The sequence below is a fragment of the Hirundo rustica genome, chromosome 11 (genome assembly GCF_015227805.2).
Source record: "Hirundo rustica isolate bHirRus1 chromosome 11, bHirRus1.pri.v3, whole genome shotgun sequence".
Classification (NCBI taxonomy): Eukaryota; Metazoa; Chordata; class Aves; order Passeriformes; family Hirundinidae; genus Hirundo; species Hirundo rustica.
The window spans coordinates 18,727,527-18,750,042 of NC_053460.1; the positions used below are offsets into that span (position 1 = coordinate 18,727,527).

Sequence of the window (22,516 nt, forward strand, 5' to 3'; positions counted from 1 at the left end):
TCTTAATTAGATTTTAGCAGGGTGCAGCATCAATTCAGCATCCACCTCCACGAGCAGCAGCTCCACTCCTCCAGGACACTGGGCAGACAATTCCAGAGCTCCCCTCCTGCCGGATACTGGGCAGACAATTCCAGAGTTGTTCTCCTGCAGGACACTGCGTAAATCATCTGCTTCTTTTGAGTTCAGGCAAATACTGTTCTAAAGAATACTGCACAGAGAGTGCCAAAATAGAAATATATGCAAATGCATAATATGCAAAAGGAAAAGTGAATTTCTTTTTAATTTTTATTATTATAGTATATTATCATTTTTATTTTAACATCCCCCTGAATACAGCAACTAGTTTAACTTTGCAGTTACACTGAATACCTCCAAAATTTCTTCAGTATTAGCTGAGGATTGGGGATTTTTTTTTTTTTTGCCATTCTAGGCAGCAACACAGGCTCATTTTGACATCTGTGTCATTAAAATAACAGGGCTGTGCTGCTGTTGAAGGAGACAGTGTAGTTCCATACATCAACACCAACTCATCCCCCAAGACACAGCAGCAGGATTTCCACAGCCAGCATCAGCCCAGGCAAAGGAATTTGTGGGAAGCTTTGCAGGAGCCCCCGCGTGCCCAAGCTCTTCCTTTTACCACTGCTGTTTCTGCTGATGAAATATTAATGATTCTTTGCAAGGTTCAGCTATGCCGTGCTGGTAATCCGTATATTTTACTCATTTATCTGTAAGTAAACAAATTGTATCAATGGTTAAAAGGTTATATTTTTTATTGATCTTAAGCTACGATCTGACAGATGTTACTTTCTTTCCATAGGAGCTGTTTCTGGCAGCACACCTCAGCAGAATTGCCCTGAAATTAAAATCCTGCTTTGGTTCATTAGAATATTCAACAAGTGAATACATTTATTAATCATAATTAACTTATCCTTTCTGTTTTGTTTCTCTCTTGAATTGCTTTGCATTTGTTTGTTACAGTTTTGAGGCAGAGAGAAAACATGTCTATTAAAGATTTTGGAAGTCTCCTGGAAAAAAAGTAACTTTTATTGATTGCTGCTGCAGGAATTTGTTCCCGCTTGGAGAGGATCAAACTGTCCTTGTCTTTCTCCAGTTAAACCCAAACCAGTCTGCAAATTTCTGAGGCAGACCAGTCACATATGGGGCCTGTCCCGAAGTACACCTCTGGCTCTTAATTCTGCTGTTAACTCACAGAACAGTTTTGAAGTTAATGGAGCTGTGCCAGTTTTCATGTGCAGAATATTCTGCCCATTATTTCTGATGTCACACAATTACAGAACTCTACCAGGCTCCTTGTTTTTATCAAGAAACAGTTCTTTTAAATCAAGTGTATTGTATTGTACAAGTTTTTTAAAAAGGCTTAAAAAGCCAAGGGAGTAGAAAGAGTAGATTACTGTATTACTTATGATAGGGGGATGGAAGAGCTTCATTTTTGATGTAAATTCCTCTAAGGGTTCATTTTGCCTTGATAATGTTCAAGAAGTCAGTGATTATTTGTGGAAACAACATATCAGATATACAGAGAAGCTTTCCATTAGAGCACACCAGAAACCAACACATTTGTTACTTTTACTAGACTAACAGAGTAGTTTGGGAGCAGTTTCTTTTCCTTTTGCTTTTATCTGATGGTTTGGGAAACAATGATCAGCATTGTCATGTCTCCGCAGAGGATGGTTTGGGGAAATCAAAGGACACATCAGCCATGAACAAAGGGTGGGGGGCTGCTCTTCCTCCTGACCCTGCCAGGCCAGCAGAGCACACTGGACAGAGCTGCTCATCATCCTGAGGGATGATCAGCATGGTGCTAATCCTGTCTGCTAAGTGGTGATCATCATGCTAAACCCCTCAGATGGGGGAAATCAAGGATTATGCTCCTGGGGTCATTCAGTTCCACAGCTCCACGCTGCAGACATGCACCTGTCTGCCACAGTCTGCCTCTGCTGGCCTGCTGAAGGGTCTGCTGACAGGAAAGCACTGGTTTAGAGCTTTCTAAACATGATTCCCAAAGACAATGCAAAAATTTAAACATGTCTAAAATGGATCTATGCCCTGCCTCCTTCGAATCAGAGCAAATCTCCAGCCCTGCAGTGCAAATGCTGCTACCACCCTTCCACAAGACCAGTGCACAGCACCTGGGACACACCTGACAACTCAGGATCAGAGGAGACCACACCACCACTTTTGGGAAGCTCTGCCAGAGTTGTCAACTCACCAACTGCTTGTAATTCCCATCCTTGTAACTGGGAATAAGAACCACAGTGGGTTCTCGGTTTGCAGATTACCAGCTCTCTATGAAAAGGCCACAGGGTTCACAGGGAAAACAATGTGGCTTAGAGCGCCATTTGCTCTTCCTGACTACTCATTTGGATCATTCCCCTGGTTCAGAACACAATTTCTCTTCCTGTGCTGCTGTTCTTCAAGTCACCACTTAACTCATTTGCATTTTTGCCCTGACAAAGAGAAATGTTCTGGGTCTTTCTATGTTGATCCTTATCCCTTTCCAGTTCAAAACAAGATTATAAAAAATCAGTCTAAATAAGTGTTGATCCTCCAATAAAACTTAATCTGAAACACTGTCCAGGAAGCCCAAGAAAACAATATAAAATGAAAGGAAAGGTAGAGGGAGAAGCTGCATATTGCTGTTTCTGTTCAAAGCCCAGACTGCCTGAAAGAATCCAGTGTGAATATAACATTGAAGTGACCTACAGAAACCATAAACACTTGATGTTTGAATCACAAAAGACAAGAAACCTAGGTAAGACATCAAATACAGTAAAAAACAGCAGAGAATAATAGCTACAAGGCAATGTACAAAGGTGAAAGAAGAGAGATATTACAAAAATCCTAAAACAAAAAGGTGCTAATTGCCATTCATCTTAAAAGTAGGCAATTTTCCAAGGCACTGTAACTGGCCCTCATCTTCCTGTTAGATGAAAGAATAATATTTCGGGTAGAACACTTCAAATACAAAGCAAAATCACCCACCTCAAACCTCAAGTAAGAAAAAATTCCCCCAGAATATTCTGTGTAAATTGCACCAAAATTCACTGGACTTGTAAAAGCAAAACATGAGAACCCAGTGCAGTGTTTAATCATTGCAGCATCCTGTCGGTAATAACTTAGTGAGCAGGTTAACGTGATTATTTCTATCATTAAGCACAACCATCTGGAGATACAGAAAATATTGTTTAAGGACTCCCAGGGCCTGTTCTGTTCTGATTCACCTTAAACTATCACTTTGAAGCAGAAAAGTTTGCCTTAAAACTAAGATTTATATTCATTGTTAAATTAAACACATCAGAATGCACTTTCTGCTTGATTTTTAGGTATCATATTCACTTAGCCAACAGAAATTTGCAGGAATATGTATTCCCAGCTGTATACATTCCATCCATGGAGATATGGAGCAAGTGGAAGATTTGGAGCTCTTCCCCTGCCTCTGGAGCCCTGAGTGGCTGCAATTGCTCCTTTGTCTCAGAAAACACTGACTAGAGTTCACTCTTGGTGGCTCCCTGCAGAAGGTTTTGAGGGGCTGTGGAGCAGGAGTAACTTCACCCCATCAGGCTCTTCCCAGTGTTCACACCCTCCAACTTCTTCTGGCAGGAGAACTGGTTCTGCTTTCCCCCATGGATGCTTTGAACATGGCAAGAGTACATTTGGATAACGTTTAAAGTCAAACATTCCAATAGGTCAAGGCCAGCAGAATTAATGATCTGCATTAGTAAATCACACAGCCATGTCTGTGCTGTTTTTCCCTGTGTGGAGAATAAAAGTAATGTGATGTGGAATGCAGAAATAAACACCAGATCCTTCTATCATTTTTTTCTGTCAGTGTTTCACAGGATTTTGGGATAAATTCTTATACAGCCATTACTCCTTTTGTTCTGGCCTTTACTAAGCTCTGCATAGTGCAGAAGCTGGGGATACCGGGCTCTGTTTTGGTTTTTCTACCTGATCTTCCTGTTTCAGGTATACTGAAGGAACTGATGGTCACATTGAAATGTTGATCCCATTTCAGCTGATACTGAAATACTTATTCAAAACCAGATAATTTTAAGTCACTTTTCCAGGGTTACAGAATTCCATTTTTCCTCCATCCTTCTGGTCAGGCCATTCTGGGACCTGAATTACTCACAGCCTGAGGAGCTGGAAAAGCTGTGCCATGGCCACTTTCCTTCTCTGAATTCTCTTGTATAAAAGGATTCGTTTATGTGAATAAACAGTCCCACAAGTCATGATTCAAATCTTCTACAGCATCTTTGTACTTGCTAAAGTCTTAACACAGATTCCCCAGAGGAAGCCAAAAACTGCTCAAACTTTTGACTAAGGGATTTATAAGGACTAAAATATCCACCAGAACATCCAGTGAAGCAATGTTTGGTTTAGACATTCTGATTAAAACCTCCTGTCAGTCTGACTCCATCTGTGAGTTGTTGGTGTTGACTTGCTCACCACAATACAACAACCCAACCCCAAACCATCCACAGGTTACACATCTGGGACTCCTGTTGGATGGGACAGTGCTTCCATCTGGAAAAATTCACTGGGAATAACAGCAATGGAAATGCTATGAATAAATGAAATATTTCCATTTTGTTATGCCTCGAATGAAGAATATGACAGAGAAATAACTTGGATTGCATGTTGTAGATGCAGAACTGGCTGTGAGAGAAAAGAAAAAAGCTCTTCCAGTAGCAGGAGATAATTATGGACAATGACAGGATATCTCATAAAGTCTCCTGGGGAAAAAAAATGGCCTGGGCTATCAATAAAATAATTCCACTTTATCTTTTCATCTTTGTCTCAGTTTCTTTTCCTTCTTTATTTCTTTCCACTTTACTACTACTCTTATTTAACCTTCAGCTCATCATTAAAGTAACCATTGAGCAGCAGCAATAATTTTATAGTGTGCTTTATAATCTTCTTGGTTTTGGCATTAATCTCAAGAAGTTTTCTTCTTTTTAATATCACTTCTTAATGTTTCCAGCATGATAAGGAAGTATTCTCTGCTATTTGAATTGCTTTCTATTGGTAATAATTATTTTCTTAAATTGAAAAACACTCCAGTGCCAGGCAGTGAGGCCCTCAGCTTAATTCCGTCTTCCTGGCAAAGCCTTCTTTTGGATTTGTGCAAAACTCTAGACCTGGTTGTATGATAGCAACTGTTCAGTCCACTGTATCCTTCAACAAATAAATAAAAATTTCATAAATGTCCTTGGGCTTCTCACTGATAAGGTGACACAAAAGTATCAGAACATTGGTGCTGTTGTAGCCCTGCCAAAGAGAGGAACAAGTACAAGCTTAAATTAAAAAATAACCCTCCTACTTCTCAGTTTTGTTGTAATTCTGGATATCCTTTTATATAACCTATTACCAGGGACTTTTATGATTTTAGTTCTGCAGAGTATAAACATCACCTTAACAGAATTAATAAGTATTATGGTTGCTAAGAAAGTGCCAGCAAAAATGCCGGAAAGCATTAAAGATATTAACATTAACATTTAAAACAAGCTGCAGAGAAATCAAACTGAAATTAAATAAGAATCTTTCTGCTGGCTCTTCATTTTGAGGAAATCCATGAATTTTACTCACAGGAATGCTATTAAGAAATTAAATTAAGCTGACTGTCCTTGCTGAAAATGATGTGAGCCCCAGCAGATAAGACAGCACAAAGAGGTGACTTGGGAAACCATCCTGACCAGCCCCTGCACAAAGACGGAAACACAGGAGCAACCCTGGAATTTAGGGACTGGTTTGTAGCTAGAACTGTACCAACCAACTGTTCTCCATGTCACAGTGTCAACAGGGACTTCCTGTGACAACTGGAGGATGTGATGGAAAAAATGCTGTTTTTTACAGTCTAAATTCTCTGGTAGACGTGGTGAACTCACAGACAGAACATTTTCCTAGGGAAATCCTAAATATACCTGGCACAAACCATGCTGAAATCAGGCAAATCCCAACCAGCTTGGTTTTGTGCTGGCTTATTGAACTCATTGGTAATTAAGGAAAGGAGCCTTCATCTTCTCCCATCAAGGTGCTGGTCTTGTTCAAGTACTATTGCCTCCCTCACATCATAGGCCCAGCACAGAAAAGGAAAAGAGCAAGAGTTATTGCACATAAAAGGTCAAACAGATAATCTAATGGTTCCAGACAATCCTGAAATTAAAACCACTTTTATTTACTTGGTCTCTGAGCTGTACACACATGCACATCTTCATAAATGCCAGTGCTGCAGGACGAATTTCCTCCATTACTCCAGTGCTCCTTTACTCACCTTTCTTGTTGTTCCCCAAAAGATTTTTTTTTTTTTTTTTTTTTAATAAATACAGAAGAAACAGGATGGCGAAAGAGGTCTATTGATTTTTTAAAAAATATATTAAAATACATATTACATATGCTCTTTTATGGCTTTATGACTGATATTTTCAATATGAATATTCCAAAAAAGGGGGTAAATGGTCTGGAGCAGTCAGTCAGAGGCCATTCTCACTGGAAAACTGAATGCTGCTCAAAGGAAAGGTTTAGCTAATGTCTTTTTATGAAAAATAACCCATTTTGACGTTTTTTTTCAATCCAAAACCTCTTTATTTCTGAACAAAAAAATGCACCAGAATGCATTCAATGTGAGTTCTTAGAATTAATAAAACCAGGATTTAGGTGGTATCTACAGAAATCTCTAAGATTTGACCTGCCAAGATTCCTTAATGTGGCATAAATACAAATGAAAGAAATCTGATCAACAAAACAAAACCCAGAATAAAAAAAAAAAAAAAACAACAACAACAAAAAAAACCACTCTACCAACAAATCTAATTTCTAAACATCCAGTGAATATCTTAGTACAGCAGAAAAATGCATCAAAAAATGCATGGTTCCCTTTCACACCAATTTTTATGGCTGGAAAACTGACAGAAAGAGGCAGGGAAAGGGCAATATTCCCAGCATAAATATATGGAATTAGATAACCACCCATACTATTTCTATGTAAAAAAAGTTTGTGCCATCAGAAATGTGTTTGAGTCTTTTTGCAGCTCTCCACCCAAAGCACATGCTGAAAGAATGTCACTTTGAGGGCAATAAAAATGTGTTCGAGATTAGAATTGCACATAATGAAGGAAGAATTCCAGTCAAAATAGAAAGATTCTCATGTTACATTCTTGGGTTCAAGAACCAGATACAGTTTCCCCCTTAAGTTATGGATTTGAAAAATGTTTCCTCTTTAGGATATAATCAGGAACATGTGTGAGAAAGATCTAAACTCATGATTCTCTCACAAAGCACTGAAAGAAACAGATTTTCAGAGACAGGATTTTGATTTGGTAATCTATGTACATAATTGTGACTAGGAAGGTGAAAGCATAAATTGCTACAGGCACCTGCACTCAATCCACTTTAAAAAGCAAATACAAGAGCTCTAAAATTCCATATTTAACCCCTACAATGTTTAAGTTCTAATCCTGCAGGGAACAAAATATATTTAAAATATATCTAAATAGCTAAATAATTTTAATAACTCGCTTAAAAAACTGCAATGCAAACAAAAAAAACCTCTATTGGATCTCTGATTCTCTAAAACACAGTTTAAGGATTTTACAACTCTTCCCCTTTAAAATTTAATTTGCGTGTTTTTCAGCAGTCACACAGTTTATTGTTCTATCTAAAAGGCAGTAACCAGCAATGGCCCAGAGCCTATTTGTGTTGAAGAAAATACCCAAATTAATTCCAATATTTTTTAGGAAAATTTGATTTTGCAAGTCTTCAAAGAGATTTCTGCTGAGAAATATGGATGTCAGACACAAATTATCCCCCCCACAGCAACTGGAATACGAGTGGAGCAGGGGAAATAACATCAGAGAAGTGAAACACTGACAGGAAATCAGGGAACTGAGCATCTCAACTCATTTCTGTTCATCTCCACCGGCATCCCCTGAACTGAGCTACATATCAGTGCTCAGAAGCTCTTTGACAGAGCTGGGGTCAATCACAAATACAAATTTCCTTCAAATTTTTCCCCAAGTCCTTCTCTCTCACATAAAAAGTCAAGTCGTGGCCATTCTGCTCCTTTCATACATATATTAATTATCAGAGTTAATTTTAATCTCCCTTATTCTCTTCATTCTTTCTGAACAAACGAGGTTTGTAAATGAGTCGACCAGAAGAGATGAAAATACGGATACTGGGAAACTTGGATTTAACTAAGTGCACTGAGGATAGGATTTTCCACCCTTCAATTTTTATGGGATATTTATGAGATACAGCACAAAACCACAATCACATTGGGTAAAGCTTAAAAAAAAAAAAAAAAAACCCAAAAAAAAAAAAACAACACAAACCAAAAAAAAACAACTTCAAAGCAGTTGGTATTAAGAAAGCCGGTACTTTGCTTCTCTCCTTGGCCTAAATATTTCTGTGAATTTTCCGAGCATAGATAAGACTGTTCTGGTGCAATTGGAAGAAAGTAAATCTGAGCTGTATTCCTCCAGCAGAAGATGTGCCCTTATAAGACAAACTTGAAAAATCACATAAAAAATAACCCCGACTGAAGGAGGAACACAATTCCAAATGTAACGATACTGATTTAAAAACAAACAATAGTTCTGTTAGAAACTGGAAGCATTCCCAATAATAATATTTAAACAAGGAAAGACAGAATACAATATCACAGGCATACTCCAACTATTTTTAACTGATATATTACTGTATACTTTCTGAGAAAAGTTCAACGAGATGTGTCAAATAACTCAAGGTCTGGCTATTCAAACCTCTCTGCATAGAACAATGGCCTTGTTTTGCAGAGCTGCCTTTCTGTATCCCATTAAAAATGTGCTGAGGAGCTCCAGTCCCATGTGGCACCTTGGTACCAACAGGAGCATAACACACAATGTTCTGCACAGTTTCCTGTGACAAAAAGGGGTTCAGTCACTGATGTGACATTCTGATTTACACACCGTGGACAAGCTGCTTCCTGCCGGCCCATCTTCAGATATTTGGCTCTTCGGAGACAATTTTATTTTCTCTAGGGAAAAAAACACAAAACATCTCTGTTGACAATGCTCTGCTCCAGGATCTGGCATTTTTCAGAGAAGCTGCTAAAGACTCAGAGCAGTGTGTCCCAATGAAAACTACCAGCAAAGCTCTCTAAGGTTTAACTCCTTGACACCCATTGCATAATTGGAAATTTTTTGGCTGACACAAATTTTTATGGTCTGTCTGATATTTAAAGATGTCCAACAGTTATGACTCCACTCTGGGCTTTTCAAAGATTACTTTATCAGCAAATGACCAAGTGAAAGCCATCAGTGCAGCCCCATGGATGAGATTAGATATGTTTTTAGGTCGCAAGCTAAAAGCTTGCTAATGCTTACAGGCATTCCTTGTCTAGGAATGTTTGTTAATTTGAACTCCCCTCCCTTGCTGGGTTTCTTTAATCTCCCAAACAGCTGTCTCCCATAAAAAGATATTTCTGTTTTTAGTTACAAATCTGTTTAGAGATAAATCTTGCTCATAAATACACAACTGCATCCATGGTAGGGTTTTTGTTTTCATGGTTTGTTTTTTTTTTAATTTTTTTTCTTCTGACAGTAGAAAACCAACTTCAGATGAAAAATATTGAATTTCTTTTAGGATCAGAACATGTTTCCTATTTGTTAGAGCATGGTGCATGCGTAATAGATACTCTCAATTTTAGAGCTGGCATGACATTGTGAAAGAACTCATTGAAACAGCCATTTTTGTCACCTTTTCAGATTTAGAGCTCATGAGATAGGATAAATTGAAGCACTCTCAGAGATTGGCACTATTTTAACCTGCAGAACACTCAAATATATGAAATGGACTCTGTGTAAGCAACAAAAAAACCTCCCCCAAGACCCACAGTTTTTGCTTTTCTAGTAACAGCAAACCTGGGAAATTTCAAACTTGTTTTCACTTCTCTTAATTTCTAGATTTTAACTAAATAAATTGCATATTTCTTATTTGTATATTCACTACAGATACATCAATCAGCACTTCTGGGATCAGCTTTGGGCACAATTAAGGGCTATGAGCCAGAACCTCTGGTTAAACACACACTTTTAGGGGATTTTTAAGCATTTTCACAAGAATGGGATAAAAGTTCTTTAATTTACACATATCATATTCCTCTTAAAGCAACCTCCATCCTCTGAATAATTCCGGTTTCCACTAAAATGGTTGCCAGGTATTTTATTAGAAATAAATTAAAATACTTCTCCCTGTAATTCAAGCTAAATGTAAAAGAGCAATAGAATTCTGCTGCTGTATTTTAGTGCTGCAGAAAGTAACATTTCAGTGATACCCTAGCAACATTCTCAAAAATGCTTCTACACATCACACCTCATACCTACAGGAAAACATTTACTCTCCCAAACATATCTTTCTTCCACTGGTCATCTACTAATTGAGGCTCTGGAAATTTATCTTGCACTATTAATTTAGGATTTAGCCATGAATATTTCTGTACATATAATATTCCAACACATCTTAATAATTAAAATACTATTTCAAATGTATTTTCATTAATATTTACTTTATTCCTGCTGCAGTTCAGCACACAATTCAGTAGAAAACTGATTAAAAAAATAGTTGCATGAAATATATGAAAATTAAATTCTGCTTGTCTCAAAATATCAAGATTTTATGGACAATGAGCCAAAACTCCGTGTTATAATGTAGAGCATAAATATTTACAATTGAGTTTATGTATTATCAGTTAAGTGCTGTGTGATATATTCACTGTCCCAACTGAATTCCCGCCTGAGAACACTGCAGTCTGTCAGTTCATTATTGCACAAAGTTATTTTATCTAAGCTGTCTTCCATGGGAGGTCTGTGTCTTTTAGATCCTGAGGTGATACGTGCCATGTGATACCCTGGGCTGATAAAGGTGACTGACAGGAGCTAAAAGGAGGCAGAAAAGTAGAGATGAAAAAATCCTTCCCTGCTCTTCACCTCAGCAATGTGTTTTCCAGGCACAGGAGCTGCCCTTGGCTCCTGCCAGGGTTGGTTCTTCAGGTGTTCCATCACAGCTGGGGCTGCAGGAGCTGGGGCTCCAGGGGTTTCCTGCTGTGCCATGGGGACCCAGCTCTCAGAGACAGAGCCAGAAATGTGCAACTTCAGCTCTGCAGGAGAGGAAAAATTCTCTGAGGGTAGGATCACAGAGTGATTTGGGTTGGAGGGAGGTCCAACCTGCCCTTGGGCACTGCCAGGGATCCAGGGGCAGCCACAGCTGCTCTGGGCACCCTGTGCCAGGGCCTGCCCACCCTGCCAGGGAACAATTCCTGCCCAAGATCCCATCCATCCCTGCCCTCAGTGTGAACCCATTCTCCTTGTCCTGTCACTCCAGTTCCTGATGAAAAGCCCCTCTCCAGCTTCCTTCTGGAAGGTGCTGTAAGGTCTCCACACAACCTCCTCTCCTCCAGGCTGAACGGCCTCGAATTTGGGAAACTGGAACCTTGGAAAGTTTGATGTCTCCTCACAATCCGCCTTCACACAAACCATGGGATAACTCTGGGATTGCCTTGGCTCCAAGAAGTCTTGAAATCAACCGGAAGCTGAGCTGGAAGTCACTAACAACAAAAGAATTTCCACTGGCTCCTACCATCCCTCCAGTCTACTGTGCTCACACCTAAACCAGAGCAGAACCCTGCAACCCTCAGAGCTTCATCCTAACAAGATTTTACCCAGTGCAGAACAAACCCTGCCATGAAAAAACCCCAAAGATTGGCAAAATGAAGGCTTAAACAAATTTTATTTTAAAGGTAATAACAATAGTAGCAACAACATGGAACTCCTCAGTGTCCCATCTATAAATTAATTAAAGAACTTGTTACAGGGAGAATGAATATCACACCCGGGCCTGTGTGGCACAGCTGAAAAATGATCTGACAAACATGATGCCTCCAGAGGAATGAGCTGGCAGTTAAAGCAGACAGGTTAATACCCTTCCTACAGCCACGAGACACTCACTGCTCCCTTGTAACTGCTGGGCCTTGAGACTAAAAGCTTTAACCAATAAAAACCATTAAACCCAGGCAATAAAGCAATGTCAGCCACAAACAGACCACATGACCCTGGATCAATACATGGTATTTCCTCTAGAAATCATGGCATAAGGGTTTCAGTCGGAAAATATTTAGAAATGCAGAAGGGGAAGAAAATAAAAAGGACATTTAGTCAGATCTGTATTTAAAGAACCCAATCCAGAGAGCAGCAAGAAGAAATTCATGGTGGAATCGCTCCCAAAATGCTAAATATGTGGCATGGACATGGGGTGGTATGGACATGGATATGTCTTTGTAGGGCCAGTGGACTCATGGATTCACCCACAGCTACACTTCACCTTTAAATACATATATATTAAATAACAAGGCACCAGATATTCAACAGAGCTTCTTCAATTTTTATCTAGCATGCAGCAGGAAGATAATTACTAATGAGAGTTGATGTCAAGTAATTCCTCCCCAGGATTCAGGCACAGCACACACGGAATCACTAGGCCAGTACTAGGCAAAACCACTTTGCCATGAAGCAAAATTCCCCCTGGATTTGGGTGTTTTGGGTTCCCTGTGCTCTCAGCACAGAACTTTCTCTGCATGTGAGCCCCTCCACACCTCTGCAGAGTCTATCAGAAATGAGGATTTTTATCCCTCGCTAGATTTGCATGCTCCCAACACACTATTTAATATATTCAGAAAGTATTATTTATATTTATATACTACCTAATTATCAGGTAATACTCTACAACAGAGAGGAGAGCTCAAGACAAAGGCCAAAGAACATCCAAAGAAGGTTAATTAAAGACTTATTTCCTTCGCATTTTCTATTAAAAGGTATCCCCCCTCACCCACGCCTATAGTAAATAACCAATGATTTTATACAGTCAAAGAAAGCTGAGAGTGAACTTGCCATACACATCCTCTGTGCCAAACCTCAGGGGAGCTCTGGGGACAGACTCCCAGCTGTGCTGGGCTCCTGAGCCTCCCTGAGCCGCTCTGTTGCAAGGATGAGCTGTGTTCACCCCGCATTTATGGGGCCTGGCAGAGAAGAAGACACAGCTGAGCCCTGACGCTGCAGCCCTGGGATTTTCCAGTGCCACCTTCCTCCTGTCCATGTTATTGCTGCAGACACGAGTATTACACCCACACAGGCAGGACATTTATCTTGTCCAGGCACTTGAGGCCAGCTAGGCAACACGCTTTGTTTCTTTATGAAAAATATTAATAAAAAAACATATAAAAGCATGACGAAACCTTAATTCTTAACTGAATGACCCCTTGGCATCAAATTACTCTGATATTTCGATTCCTCGTGCCTTAACAGAGCAGCTTTATCCCTCTCATTGTTAAAGGCCTTGGGAAGCAAGATCAGCAATCAAAGTAATAGAAAAAGCAATACAAGACATATATAAAACTGAGCTGAATATCCTCAAATGTTTCTCAGCATGCTGGCCGTTACAAGATCAGGCACCTGGATAGTAAATTACTGGAGTTTGATTTGTGTAACTGGTATTTTGTGTGTGGTTGCCAAATTAGCAGAAACAATCCAAAAATTGCCCAGTTACTGGCATCCACATTCTGTTTTTGAAATGTCATTGCAAGTTTACTCGGGAAGGAGCTTTGAAGGGCAGTTTTCCAGACCCAACTTAAATACATTTTCATGGGTCAATTTTTAAAGCATATTATTGTTTCTATTCTGAATTGTTTGACCTTCATGTTATGAAAACCAAAGTCATGCAAAGCCTTTTTTATATAAACAGGATTTCTATGAAGAAAAAAAGCCAAACCCCCAATAATTTGAAAGGGCGTTTAAATAAAGATGGGGGTTATCAATTTTTTTTTTTTTTTAAACAGAATCATTTAGTTATTTTCTCCCAACCCATCCCCAAAATCTAAGGAATTAGGAAAATGTCACTTCTTACATTGGAAAACAAAGTTCAGAGGCACATAAACACTACATTTCAACTCCTAGCCAATTTTCTGTTCCAGTAAATAGAGAAAAAGGGAAGATTCATGGCAAGAATAGTTTCCATTTATTTTTCCATTATTTGATTTTTTCTGCCTGTTATCCATGTATCAGAGAAAATATATTCAAGTAGGACAACCATTAAAAAAAAGGTGAAGCTCTTTTGGGCATAGAAAATCTTCTGGACCTCCTATCTGCTTTTTATTTCTTCTTTGTAGATAAAGTATAGGTTGGGGTCTCAGGGTGTGTAATAGGAGCCCTCATTTTGGGCACACAGGAGAACACAAGGTGAGAAATTTCTCCTGCTGAGAGAAAGCAACAGGTCAGGAAGAGGAGAAGGCATTGTAGAAAATATCCTTCTCCATGCCACCTGACCCCTCCTGATGGAATCTGAAAGATATTCTTCTTCCAAGGCTCCAAGTCAATAGATGCAAGAACATAATGACCGGATGACCTAAATGAGGAATAAAACACTTGCACTGTTTTTCCTGTCACTGATACCACAAACTGTTCATGCTTTAGTGTCCTCTCCCTCCCCCTGCCACTATTTATCTCGAAGTGTAACTAAGGACACCTTTATTAAAGATTGTTTCTGCCTATTTCTAGTTGGCAAATCAGAATTCAGCCACTGCATTAAAAGATCCCAGTGCTGCTGTTCCTACAGCCACGGACAGGCCAAACAGAATGATCCAGACAGAGGTAGAGAGGAACATGAGTGTCTCCCAAAGCAGAAGTGAGGACAGGTACTTCAGGATGGCACAGGTACCTCACTGCACGTGGCTCTATCACTAAACCAGGCAAATTATTCATAACTATAGATCTTAGCCTGCGTTTTACAGTATTTTACATGCTTATTGATTTGTAAGGTGGCACGACTGGAAAATTGTGCTGATCTTGGAAAGGCTGAGAAGGCAGAAATCTCTGTATTTTTACCAAATGAGCTGCAATAGCTCCAGGCGCATTCCATGCACCTGGGAGAGCTCCTGCAGCCTCGGAACACCCCAGTAATACAGTCCCAAACTCACCATCCCAGAGCTGCACAGTGTCCAGGTGCTGGGGCTTTGGGTGGGACGAGCAAATGATACATCCAGGGAGAGGGAAAAAGTGTTTAGTGGTGGAGAAGGGAAGGTGGAGAAAGAAGTGTTCAGTCTTAGAAAGGAGGTTTTTATTTCCATTGGCTTGATTAAAGGTCAAGGCTCAGATATGAGAGTTCAAAATCACTCAAAAGACTGCAAAATTAGGGGTAAGAAATGCAAAAAATTCTAAACAAGTGCTGATAAGACTTTTGTAGCCTGAGTCATCTCATATATTCTGTCAAAAAATGTATTTATTGAAAGATGAAAAGGAGTTTTAAAATAGATTATTGAGACTATTTTTGCAACCTGTGCCCATAAGCCCCTTTTCTCCAGTGAGTGCCAAGACTGAGCGCTCAAAGGCAAAGAAAAAAATGTGAATTAATAAATTCAGCTTTGCTTTTGTGAGTAAGGCACCCCTCCCAACCCCATGCTGATGAAAAACCTTTCTGCCTTTCTCTCACATATTCCCCCTCTCCCTCAATTTTGAGTTTTTCCCACCTCATATGTAGCATATGCAGAATCCACGATGGTGCTGGGAATAAAGGTTTCATTAGCACTCATTTGGGATGCAGAACTCCCTCCTGATTTAACAACAGGCAAGTGAGGGAGCCCTTCCAAATACCTCCTGCTGAAACATTTATAATGCAACCAGCACTCTCCCACTCTGCCTTTCACTCCCATCCACTCTCCACCCACACACACTGCCTGCCCCATTGCAAACTCAATTTTCTGTGGTTCCTAAGGCCTGAATAAACAGACCACAGCCATCTAAATGTGCATGCAGTCCTTGTGTCTTCATGGAGATTAATATAATTTTAACTCCTCTGCTTTGGTGGAATTTTGGTGATGGGCTGGGAGAAGATAACTAGAATGACTCTACTTAAAAAAAAAAAATAAAACCAAAAAACCAAAAACAAACCATAACCCCCATTTTTATTTAAATGCCCTTTAAAATATTGGGGGGTTGGCTTTTTTTTTTTTTTTTTTTCCCTCATAGATATCCTGTTGAAAGCTCTTACAGGAATTTAGTTAACTAATGTTTAGTTAACATTTTCTCTCTAAATATCACACACATTCTGTGGAATCTGTATATTAGAAAAACTTTACCCTCCTAAAAAGCTGAAAAACTTAGCATTTTAGAAAGATGCAATTGTGGGTCTTTACTTTGCTGGCCATGGAAATAAGAAGGAAATGTATATTTATTTTAGCTAATGGGTAAGTAAAACTCTCAGGGTCATGTCTTTAAATGGATCTGTCATTTTAAAGTTAGATATTATACATAGTCCCTAATGGTACTGGGAGAAACTGTGCTGGTATGAAAAGCTATTAGGAAGAGGAGGAAACTTTTGGGTAGAATGCAGTGTTAATGAGAGCTCATTATGTTATTGCAAATTTTGACATAGTACATGTTTTTCTCACAGCCTCAGCTTCCCCCAGCAAGGCAAGTCTTAATTCTCTAAAAAGGTAAAATAAAATTATCCTTCACTTCTGCCTTCAAAAAGAAAAGCAGAATAAAAGGTTCCATAATTTAGATCCGTCTTACCTGAAACTACCCTAATTATTTAAGATAAAGCAATTTATGACTTCTAAAAGATATGACTGGCAAAACAAAGAATATTCAATCTCTGCCACCATAAAGAGCAGCGAGGAATTGCCTTTCAGGGAAGATGGATCTGCCACTCCCTGGCTCCAGCCCTCTGGCATGGCTTTGCCAACAGGAGCCACGAGCTTCATTTGTTCAGTGTTTGCTTTGCAGCTTTACCTACTGCAGGAAACACGAGACCATTACTTCTTCTGATTTCCAAACTAACAGTGATTTAAGAATGGAAACTATTTTTATTAGTTTGAGACAGTTTCTTAATGACATGATTTATAGACGTTATTTTGGAAAGGCAGAAAAATGCACACAGACCTCTGTGTGTGGAGACACTGCCCCTGAGGGGTTCTGTAGTCACAGGTCCTCCAAGAAGATGGGTCTTTCCCACCAATTCAGTTATAATTTAAAACATCTTAAATAAAAAGGGTGAGTTTCTTATTCTTCTTAACTTTTCCAGTATTAAACAGCATTGGAGCAATCCAGACTTTCTGTTCCATTCAAGTGACTTGGTTGAAATTGCTACATGAAAAGGTGGCAAAATTGTGAACAAAATAAAAATTATACTGAGAAGACATTGTCTGATCTATATTTTTATCTATTGTGAGCCCTTACGGAAAATCAATTTAGAAATATAATAATGATTTAAAAATGAGTGTAATAAACCCTACAAACAACCAAAAAAGGTGGCGTCCCATCTAAGACATGTCTTTGAATGAGACTGGGTTTCTCCCTTCACTTCCCAGAAAAATATTTTATACTCTCTTTAGAACAAGACACTATATTTCTGCATCTGCTGTGTGACTAGAGGAAACGGTTCCATTATTACAGCAGGAGCATCACAGCGACACAGTCAAGATTGTATGGAATCTGATCAAAATTCTATTCTTCCCTATCTTACAGCTGAACCAGAAATGAGATCAAGTCTGAATTCAACTTACAATAGGATTTTTCTGCCTATTTGTATTCTTTAGCATATTTTACAGTCTTTTCCCAGCAGAAAATTAGAAGTGATTTAGTCCATTTCTCTTTTCTTTCAATACTCAATTTAAGGCATTCTTGTGTGCATAACTCCAGCACGAGTTTGTTTTGAAAACTTAAATTTACCATCCTGTACATTCTAAATTTAGTCTAATTACTATTGCTATTGAGCAGATAATGCCCAAAGCAGGAAACTGCCAGAGCAGCTCTGGATGTGCCTCTGTGCGGTGCAGAGGTGAACCCAGCAGCAGAAAGAAACACAGCTACACAGATTCCAGAGCAGAATCACAAACACATTTCCTGCTTTGTCTGTGCTTGGAATGCAGCCCCTCGGCTGCAATGCACAGACAAAGCATGCACAGCTGAGAAAAAGCTGGGAAATTCATCCTGGGTTTTATAGAGTCTAAAACGGGAGGGGTCTAATTCTAACTGGTCTTTTTGGACAACACCTAAATCAATAAAGAATGGCAATAAGAGCAATCCATACTTGTTCTCATCAGCCTTACTCCTACTGTTTATTTCTTGTGCCCTTCACCAAGAAAAGAAAAAAAGTATTTTTTGGTTGTAAAGTTCTGTTTCTAATGCAAGTCCTTAAGAGCGGAGCTGCTGATGACATTTCTCAATTGAAAGGCCTTCCTTCCTTCCCTCCCTAAATTGAAATAATCCCTTTGGGATTGAGGTGATGACCCAGCTCAGTGTCCCCTCTGGATACAGAGTTTTTCCACATAGATGTAGAATTGCTGGTGCAATTAAGAAAAATCAAACCCCCAAATCAACCCCAAGAGAAGTCCCCACAAAATAGTTCAAATAAATGAGTTTTCAGAATTTTGAGCAAGAATTACCCCGTTAGGACTCTCTCCAAAGTGGTGTCACTGGGTTGGCACCGAGCTGTTCCCTTCAGTGGTTCTGCCAGGCCTGGAGAAGCAGCAGGAATTCCAGTCCTGGTGCTCTGAACACCAGGCATGCTCCCTCCACAGAAACAGAGACTGTTTGGGTACAAAGCAACCCCCACCAAAGCAAAACACTCCACTGCACATGCCCTCCCTCAGGGACAGAAAACACATGGGACAGTTGTAACTCAGGATGCTTAAATCACTCCTGAAGGCTCTTGTAAAAAGCCTCTCTGAAACCAGATAATTTCCTGATCCTGCTCCTTTTTTCCCTCCAACACAGCCATAACGACTCATTTTGAAACTGAAGTTTACTACAATTACACTAAGCTCATCTCGTGCTGGAAAAATAAGAACATAATGTTTTTTCAAAGGGTCAGAGAATTCCAGGTCAAACAAAGCCATGCAAAGCCACAAGAGGTGCACAAGGTCTGGTGCCACCAGAAGCAGAAACACGAGACCTCCAATACCTCAAACATTATATTCTGTTCAAGGAGGATAAATCGGGGAAGAAAATATCTTGATTATGTTTCTGCACAAACACAGCAAAGTTCTTATTTGCATAGCCTAAAGTATACACTAGCACACATTTACTTAAATAAACATTGCCTTTTAGCACTTCATTTCTATGTTTTTTCCCATGAATGAGCAGAGATGACAATAAAATAAGTGACTAATTTGACTTCAAGCCCATTTTCTTTGATGATAAAATACAGTGCTGTAGGTATTAGGCAGTTTCACATACAGCTAATATATTTTTTAAATATATTTTTAAAATATCTCAGATGTACCTTGTCTAACTCTGAAAGCTGCTTACTATTTCTACGTAGCTGTTTACAAATAATCAAACTATATTTTGGATGCTGTAGAGTAAATCTAAAGCTCTTGGGCTTTTTAGGCTCAGAGTTTGATTTATAGCTCTGCAAGCTAGTAGAGCTGAGGGTGGAAGCCCCATTCTGCCCATCCATCACATGTCAGGGCAGCTTTGGGAACATTCCCTGCCATTTCCATTTCCCTGGAGGAAAACCCAGGTGTGAGCTGCACAGATGCAGGGCAGAACAGCCACACCCTGTCCTCATTCCTGTCACCAGTTCCCTGCATTCAGCTCCCCATCTCCACATTAATAACCAAGACCCCCCTGATGAGGAGCTTTTAAAGGAATTCCCACATATTAATGTGTGCTAGAGAAATTCAGCCCCAAAATGAAAAGCATGGAGAGGAACAAAACATGCCAAACTATAATGAAAACAATATATAAATCAGCAAAATTTCTGCTGCTAAATTCACTCATATTGTATTTTGATTTATGTCAAGCTTCAAAATAATACCTGCAAACATGGGATTATTGAAAAATCACAGAATGATTTGGGTTGGGAAGGACATTAAAGATCTCATTTCACCTCTGCCATGGGCAGGGACACCTTCCACTGTCCCAGGCTGCTCCAAGCCCCAATGTCCAACCTGGCCTTGGACACTGACAGGGATCCAGGGCCTGCTCACCCTGCCAGGGAACAATTCCTGCCCAATATCCCATCTAACCCTGCCCTCTTTCCCTATTCCATGGGAGCCAGAAATCCTCATTCACATTGAAGCACATGAGCTCCAGTCTAGGAGCACCCCTTGTATTTTGCCCACATAATTAACATGGATCAATCCCTAAGGTGTGGGCTGGGCAATCACTGACTCTGATCCAGAAAACTGCACATTCACTTGAACTGTAGGAGTCAATCCCAGCTCCAGTGAATATTAACATGCTGCATAACATGTAAAATAAATGATGTGTTCTACCAACACAGTCAGTGTTATGCTTTGTCTGTACCAAAAGCTTCAAACACAGCCTTCCCTCATTTGTATTGCATAGAGGCAGGGCATTGTGTTAAAGGAGTTCTTGACTTCGCAATTAAAAGTGAGCTAGAGAGGAATGCAGAAATTTTTTCTGCAGAGAATTCTGGGTTTCTATGTCCCTTAACATGACTTAACTTCCTTCAGAGAGAAGGCACAGGAACGGGTGCAAAATACTGGCATGTTTCTGAAAGCAGAAATTCCGCAAATTTCACACTAGAAATACATAGACGGATGTGGTGTTGGCATGGCTCAGGGTTTTATCATAAACTCATATTTTCACTTTCCCTATGGGCATCCTCTGGGCAACCTGGGGTTTGTCTTAATCATTAAAGAGATTATTTGTAGATTGCATCCCCTTCTCTCACACGTCTATTCTGATCTCAGAACAAATTTATCAGCAGGAAACTCCCATGTCACACTGTATTCATCAAATAAATACAATGATTCACAATGGAAACGTGAACCTGTGTTGAAATATCACCAGTTGAAGATCACTTTTTTTCCTTCCACTGCAAGATGTAGATTTCTTGGGATAGAGAAAGACAAAGAAAAAAAAAATTCCAGGGTACTTTTAGATTTCACAGAATTGTAACCACAGAAACATAGGATTGTGTCATCGTCAAGATGGCCACAGCACTAGAGAGAGCTTCTTTAAAAACTTCAGGGGGCCTCAAGCATCAGTACCTAAAGCATCGTTACCTAAAATACCTTCTCTACATTGCAGTCCCATGTTATTCAAAAAGTCTTCCATACCTTTGCTATGTTGCAATTCCATGAGTTGCTCCACACAGCTCTAGCTCTTTCTCTCCTCGCTGCTTCCTATCCCTTCCTCCTTGAAGCATGGCCAGCAGACTCCAGCTGACTGACTCACTCTTTTATCACCCAGAGCTGTGAGGGCAAGGCTGTTCCCACTCTTTGGTAATTAACACAGCTGCAACACATTAGGGGCAAGAGTGCCTTCTGCACTGTCTCTGTCCTCCCACAATTCCCCCTTTATTTTTTAATGATAAAGTTGAGCATTTCTAGAAAAACATGCTTAGGTAAAGTCACATTACAACATATTCACATATTTCTCCTAGAACTTAAAGTTATATAAATATTTAAATACAACACATACATTTTGCTAGCAAATAAGCACATTGTACTGAGTAAATCACGTGGAAGCAGTGGAAAATACTTTGAAGCTCTCACTACACATTAGTTAAGCTGACAGCTTTGAAATGTCTGTCTTAAAAGATCCGAGATTTGCTCTCCTATGTCAGCAGATCAAGCCAGTGATCTGTTTTAGACAGTTTGTTGGTACTTCTGTTACTTGATGAGCTATCTCTTGTCAGGATGGCTACCCCACCATAACTAGTGGTCTTTGTTAGGGCTGGCTTCAAATTTCAATTTGACCTGTCCGAGTCTGCATACTCTTGACTGCAATCTTTTGATAGCATTCTGATCTTGCTTTCTTCAGTGGTTTTTTCTTTATTTTTATCCTTCTATTTTTTGTTCTTTCTTGGCGTCACCTTTACTAGATTTATCTTCTTTTTGCAAGCTAGGAAAACTTGAAAGCTGTAGCTGGATTGATTCCTGGTTGTCATGAAGATTTTCTGCTCCTGGGTGAGGGGATGACTCTTCACACACAGCAAGACTCCACACGGGTTTTCCCTTAGCTCCTGACTTGGATCACTTTTTCTGCTGATTTGCACCTTGTTTCTTCTTAGGCTTTGCATAACAGCTTTCTGTTGGCAGTAACACCTGCAGCTCTGTCTTGGAATCACTGAGCTTCTCCTCTACTTCTGAGCTTTCAGGTTTATTAAGAACACAGTTGTCCGGGTTGGTTTCAGAGATGGCAGTCTCTTGCTCTTTTGCAGCTTCTTCTGCTGTCTCCTGGTTCAATTTACCTCACTCAGACATTCTGAAAAACTGCTGTAATTCCAACTGCCTTTCTAGCATCTTCTGTTTGTCCTCGCTGGTTAAGGCCACAAAAATGATCAATGGCAGCGTGAGTCCCACATCCCCATTAACAGTTCAGAGTGCTCTTCTCTATGCCAGTCCTTCGGAGAGCTTGACACACCATAGTCAACCTGGATTGCAGTTTGTCATCAATATAGAACGTGTCCTAGAAATGCATGTGCATTACCA

General features: G+C 39.7%; 1 pseudogene; it reads right to left on the minus strand.

Annotated features, from left to right (window-relative positions):
• Positions 1 to 329: 329 nt before the first annotated feature.
• On the minus strand, positions 330 to 22,288 carry LOC120757543 (cAMP-regulated phosphoprotein 21-like; annotated as a pseudogene).
• Between the last annotated feature and the right edge of the window lie 228 nt (positions 22,289 to 22,516).